The sequence below is a fragment of the Bos mutus genome, chromosome 23 (genome assembly GCF_027580195.1).
Source record: "Bos mutus isolate GX-2022 chromosome 23, NWIPB_WYAK_1.1, whole genome shotgun sequence".
In the NCBI taxonomy this organism is placed as follows: domain Eukaryota; kingdom Metazoa; phylum Chordata; class Mammalia; order Artiodactyla; family Bovidae; genus Bos; species Bos mutus.
The window spans coordinates 2,228,603-2,234,890 of NC_091639.1; the positions used below are offsets into that span (position 1 = coordinate 2,228,603).

At 53.1% G+C, this 6,288-nt stretch overlaps 1 long non-coding RNA gene across 1 annotated transcript; it reads left to right on the plus strand.

The window, feature by feature from the left end:
* Positions 1-880: 880 nt before the first annotated feature.
* LOC138985068 (uncharacterized) lies at positions 881-5,311 on the plus strand. Its single transcript, XR_011462306.1, has 3 exons — positions 881-1,040; positions 3,747-3,791; positions 4,619-5,311. It is a non-coding gene; the product is annotated as an uncharacterized lncRNA (long non-coding RNA).
* The last annotated feature ends 977 nt before the right edge of the window (positions 5,312-6,288 follow it).

Genomic DNA, 6,288 nt, shown 5'->3' on the forward strand with positions numbered 1-6,288 from the left:
TGTACCTGGGCTTAACCAACACAAATTCAAAAGACTTCCTGCTTAGAAAAAAAAAAAAGAAAGAGTAGGGGCTATTTATATTGCCACTTCAATATCTTCAATGTACTTGAAGATAAAAGAAAATTCCATAAACGTAGAGAACTACAGCTACCAGTCCCCAGAGATGCGAGTGCAGCTGTTTGCACCTCCTCCTCCGGAGCGAGAGGGGATCCAGGGTGAGGATGTCAGCACGCTGGCCACTTCTGTGGACGCGGCCGTTCGGGTGGACACACGCTGTGGTCTGACCGTGTCCTCTGTGTCCTGAAGGCAAGTAGGGGACGGGCCCTGCAGCTTCCGTGAGCTGTGCCCAGCCCGGGACTGCGTGCACACACACACACACGCTCACTGACACACACACATGCACACACATGCACAGTGTCTGACCGGCCCAGCCTACCTCACTGAGCGTGCTGAGCCTCATCTCTGTCGACAGCTCCCCCGCGGCCCTTCGAGCCTCTTCACCCCAGCCCTTCACCCCCCACCGTGGCCTCGGGTCACGGTTCCCAACTCTGCCCTCTCTCCTCTCCGCAGAGGCCCCGGGACCTTGACTCAGAGATGCCCTCGGGCCCCCCAGCTGGTTCCCACGTCCGCCCATCTGCACGGGGCCGGGCAGCCCCGACTAGCCAGGGCGAGTGGGTCTGTCTCCACCCATGACTTCACAGATCTTCTGTGCCCACATCCTGCTCCCCGACTTTCCGCAAGGTCGCTCAAGGTCACTGAGATCTGCTCTCCCCTTCCTCATGGTCAGTGGCTCCCACACGACCTGGTCTCCCCATTGGCCTGACTCCAAGCTAGGAGCAGAGTCCGACCAAGCCTTGGGGAGGAGACAGGCAGCCTGGTTCAGCCTCACCGAGATGCCTGTGCATTACAGCTGCAGCAAATATGCGGAACGTGAAAAGAACTTAGAGAATTCTACCAGAAACGGCACTGGGAAGTCCATTTACAGGGGACAGAGACGGCAGGAAGGAGGTGACACGGAAGCGAACGTAGGGGACAAGTAGGTAAGCCACGCTGTTCCCAAGACCCAGACACAGCGAGTCCAGACCCGGACTCGGCAAGTACAGAACCAGGCGCAGCCTGGCCGTCGAGAAAATTCTCCCTGGACAGCCTGCCCTCTGGTTCACACTTCCTGCCTAATTCCCCCGTGAGTCGTGTGACCTCAGCCAGAGGTAAGGAGGCCCCGGAATTCAGTTGAGAATTAATTCAACCCTTAATTTTTGGAATGATATCATCATTTCCTTAGTGAGCACATGGCATTAGTCTTGAAGAGATGCAGAATTAAGTGTAAAAATAATGAAGATAAATCAAACCTATTCTTTTTAATATTGGTACCAAGAAAAAGTCTGTGGATATTTGTTTTTTCCCCCCCATTTGTTATGTTTATGAGTATTTTGTGTGCTGGGTTGCCAGGTCAAACTTGAAATTCTAATTTAAAACATTAGTTTAAATAGTTGACAGATGATGATTTTATGTTGACATTTTAAGGAAATATAAGATTCATTATGTGTCCAGAGTTTATTTGTTATTTTTCCAGGAATAATTACTTAAGTGTTTGGCATGATTTGCCTGTTCATCAGACAATTAAGGAAATAAAATTATTACATTTACAAATGCTGTTTAAAAGGTTATTTAGCTTTTTAAAATAGGACCAAAGATGAATCAGAGGCCCTCTTTGAAAAGTTATTAAATATTACTAGATTCATTGTTGAAAATAAAGTTTGCAGGTTGAATGGCATGTAAGTGTCATGAAGGGACACTGCCATAGTCTTAATTAAGCATTCAAAACATTCACCAGTTTTTATTGTAAGTTTACCTTTTATGAGACTCTTTGGCAAGGATCACCTTTCCTTTCACTGAAAAGGCCATTTCAGACACTAATGAGCACACACTCACACCAGAGTCCAGGGAGTCCAGTTCGTGCTCCCGGAAGGCTGCTGTTACCTGTGCACTGAGTCGCTCAGCCCCTCTGAGCCTCAGTCTCCTCATCTGTAAAATGACACAACAGCAACTACCTCCTGCGGCCAACTCTAAGGGTAGAGTGAGACCAGATGGGTGAGAGAGGCCCTTGCCAAGGACCCCCACAGCAGGCACCCGCACTTGTCCCATCCAGGAAGACTACGATCAAAGAAGCATAGCAACCTCTTACCTGGGCCACGGCCTTCCTGGATTTCATCAGAAATTTATGTCGTAAAGGAAACTTGCACATTGTCCTGAAAGCCTGCAACGGCTCCATCTCAGGGGATGAGCCGAGGCCAGGGCTGTGGCCCACTGCCCGTACCCTGGCCCCTGCAAGCCACCTGCATTCCCCCTGACCTCATTGCCTGCCGTTCCCCTGCTGCTCTGACCCCGACCTGCCTGAGTGACCAGCGTTTCCCCTGCCTGCGAGCGTTTCCAGCAGGTTCTGCATGACCCACCCCCTCCTACTCTCAGGCCTCTTTTCAGATGTTGCCTGAGCCCCCTAAAAAGCCCACCATATCGGCTCCATCCCCTGGATGCCCATGGCCAGGCTGTTCTTTTCCTCCAAGGTCCTCGTCACCATTTAGTAAAACACCTATGCTGTGACTGTCTCTGCATTCATCCATAACGCGATAGGATGCAGAGCAGGGAGTGTGTTCCCCACCATGAATCTGACAGAGTGGGATCTGCCCCTTGAAAGAGCAAAGGACGTGAGACAGGCAGGTCCAGGACTCGGGCAAGGTGGGCTTCTGAGACTCGCCTGTTTGGTCCTCATGTACAGATCGCTGGACCTCCTGACTCTGTGCTTCCTCCCGTCCATGGGGCGAGCAATCCTGTGGGATGCGGGGAGCCCAGGATGACTCAGGGTATAAGGGCGCGTTGGCTGGAAGGCGGTGCGGTGTGTTATCACCAGCTGGTGACATTTCAGAAGGCTGCCCAAGGGTGCACAGCTATAAACATTTTGAAGTTGAAAATTGTTTTCCCTTATGGGACAAGGCTGTGGGCCAAGAAGGACTCACATCAGCGGCACTCAGCCCTGTCACATGATACGGGGAAGAACAGTCACATGGATTGTCTCAAAACTGGTGAAAACTGGGCCGACCTGAAGATTCTGGAGATGTCTCAGGAGGAAATTGTTCGCATCTTGGGAGCTTGTCTCTTTGCTCTGTGAATGCCTGGCCAACGTTCTCTCGGTGGGGGTCTGGAAAATTGTCTGATGGGGAGAAACTCGAGGAAGTTCATTACCTCTGATGATAGAACGATTCTCTAAGTGCAACGACTGTGTCCAGCAGGATGGCATGCAAGTTCAAGAGAGAGAACAAGGGTTTTCCTCACTGTTTATACGGGGTCATTGAGTCCCCATTTTTAAAACTCTTCTCATCGAATTTAGAGACCAAAGGTCTTTCTCTCAGAAATGGAAACTTTTGTACAGGAAGATCCCAGGCATATTTGCAGGAACTAGGCTGGTGTGACAGGTCACCTGGGCGGCTCTACAGCATGAGGACAATGGTGTGACTAGCTAAGGCCACAGGTTCAAATACAGCCAGTTCCTCAAACCAGTCACCCTGGCACGAGTCCACACACCTGCGCTCGAGCTGACCGGGGGCCAGGTTCACTGGGGGGCAGGGTAGGGGGTACAGCTAAGTGTCAGGTTCCTGGGGACACAAGATCACATGTGAGAGTCTGGAATGTTCTAGAGAAGGTGGGGGGGAGGGTGTCAAATAAAACTCCAGTGTTATCCTGTTTTTCAGCAATTTAAGGACAAGATGCGCGTGGATGGGGGCTCAGGACAAGGGGTGAGTGCCACCTGGTGGACGAACCCGGAGGTCCTCCTGGTACCCAACCTGCCCCCTCTTCCCAGCCCCCACCTGCCAAACTCACCAACTGACTCTAATGTGGCAGATGGAGCATACACTTGACAATATTCTTTCATGTTTTTCGAAAGAAGGATAATTTAAAAGCTAATAATGAATTTCCCCCGGGGATCCCCCAGGTGCTGTCTGCCTTCTTGTTCTCCAGGGAGGTTACACAGGAATCCTCCCCTCACCCCATTCCTTGTTCCTTAGCTCAGACATACCCTCCCCGACGTCCATCTCACACCTTTCGGCTTCATGCAAGAAACCCTGATTTTGTGTAAATGCCACGTAGGGCCCAGAGACACCACATGAGCAGGGCCGGCCTCTGGCTCTGAGTCAGGAGAACAGATGTGCAAGTGATGAATGTTGGGATTTGCCGACAAATAGCAGCAAGTATGGAACAGCTGCCAAGGGCAGGGGGAGGGTCTGGGGGGAGGTCAGAGGTCGGGGGCAGTGAGGGGAGAGGGGAGGGTCAGGGGCCACGGGCAGCGCCCCCAGAGTCCACCCCACTTGCTGACGCCGTCCAGACGTCCCCAAGCTCCAGCTGGCGCTGCAACTGCAGCCTCGTCCCCGAAGCCGGTCCCCGGAGCCTCTGCCCTCCCTGCTGCACTGGGCTGGTCTTGGTGTGGACACTTTGCTTTTCTTCTTGGTTCATCCAAGGCAGGGTTGGAATTTTCCAGTAGAGTTGTTTACTAGGCAACTTAAGGGAAAAACAAAAGTAACAACATGAAGTGCTAGCTTGCTGAGGCAAGCTACTCTGTTCCCAGGGGACAGGCGGACACCCGAACACCTGCGAAGACGGGCTCCGTGAGAGCAGCTCCTCCCCATGCGGCCCCTCGGCCCCCTTCACCCCTCGTGGGTCTCCAGGCGGCCAGGCCGGCGGAGGCGGAAGGCAGCTCACGAGTCTCCCGGGCTGGCTGAGATCGCAGCACCTTCCAGGCGCAGCTTCCGGAGCCCCGCTCTACGACGGGCTCATGACGTGCCTCCCGGCCCCACTGAAGCCCTCCACCCTCGCCCTTACCCTCCTCCTCCTTCTTCAAGACTAATGAACATTTACATTAAGTAAAAATATGAATTAATGGATCATAAGCATTGCTTGTGATATATGAGGGGCTTCCCTGGTGGCTCAGACGGTAAAGAATCCGCCTGCAATGCAGAAGGCCCGGGTTTGATCCCTGGGTCAGGAAAATCCCCTGGAGGAGGGCATGTCTACCCACTCCAGTATTCTTGCCTGGAGAATCTCATGGACAGAGGAGATGTAGCCCCTGGGGGGCTACAGTCCATGGGGTCGCAAAGAGTCAGACAGACTGAGCAACGAACACATCCACTCCACCACACACACATGGTATATGGAGTATGCATAGACAGGTGTGATTTCATCAGTTCAGTCTCTCGGTCATGTCTGACTCTCTGCAACCCCACGGACTGCAGCACGCCAGGCTTCCCTGTCCATCACCAACTTCCACAGCTAACTCAAACTCAAGTCCATCAAGTTGGTGATGCCATCCAACCATCTCATCCTCTGTGATTTCATAGTCATGAGAATAAATAATATGCAAAAATATAATGTATATTTGTGCAAAAAATGTATTCCTATTATTTAAGTTTTGAATTGTAATATGTAAAAAAAAAAAAAAAAAAAGACCAAGGAACATTTGAGTTACCTCTGAGTTTGGTGAAGACTTCTTTTGGTTCCTCTGGAATTGAATCTATAAGCTAAAGTACTGCACTTCTCGATTTCACCTTGAGATGAGACTCAATGCCTTCCTTTTTACAGAGTTGATTGGGACAAGTGTGTTTAGTCTGGGCAAACTGGAAATACCGCAAAGCAAGGCTGGATCTGGATGTTAGTCTTGAGACCGTGCGCGCTGAGCAGAAAGGGAGGCCGGGTCTGGACGCAGATCCTCCTGGCATGAGGGACCAGCGGCCCAGGGGCGAGTCCTTGGCCTGGATCTGGAGGAGGGTCCCCAGCCTGGATCTGGAGGAGGGTGCCCAGCCTGGATCTGGACGAGGGTCCCCGGCCCCGGATCTGGGCGAGGGTACCCGGCCCCGGATCTGGACAAGGGTCCCCAGCCCAGTTCTGGATGAGGGTCCCCGGCCCCGGTTCTGGATGAGGGTGTCCAGCCCCGGATCTGGGCGAGGGTCCCCAGCCTGGTTCTGGATGAGGGTCCCTGGCCCCATATCTGGGCGAGGGTCCCCAGCCCCGGATCTGGACGAGGGTCCCCAGCCCAGTTCTGGATGAGGGTCCCCAGCCCCGATTCTGGATGAGGGTGTCCAGCCCCGGATCTGGGCGAGGGTCCCCAGCCTGGTTCTGGATGAGGGTCCCCGGCCCCATATCTGGGCAAGGGTCCCCGGCCCCGGATCTGGACAAGGGTCCCCAGCCCGGTTCTGGACGAGGGTCCCCAGCCCCGGATCTGGGCGAGGGTCCCCGGCCTGG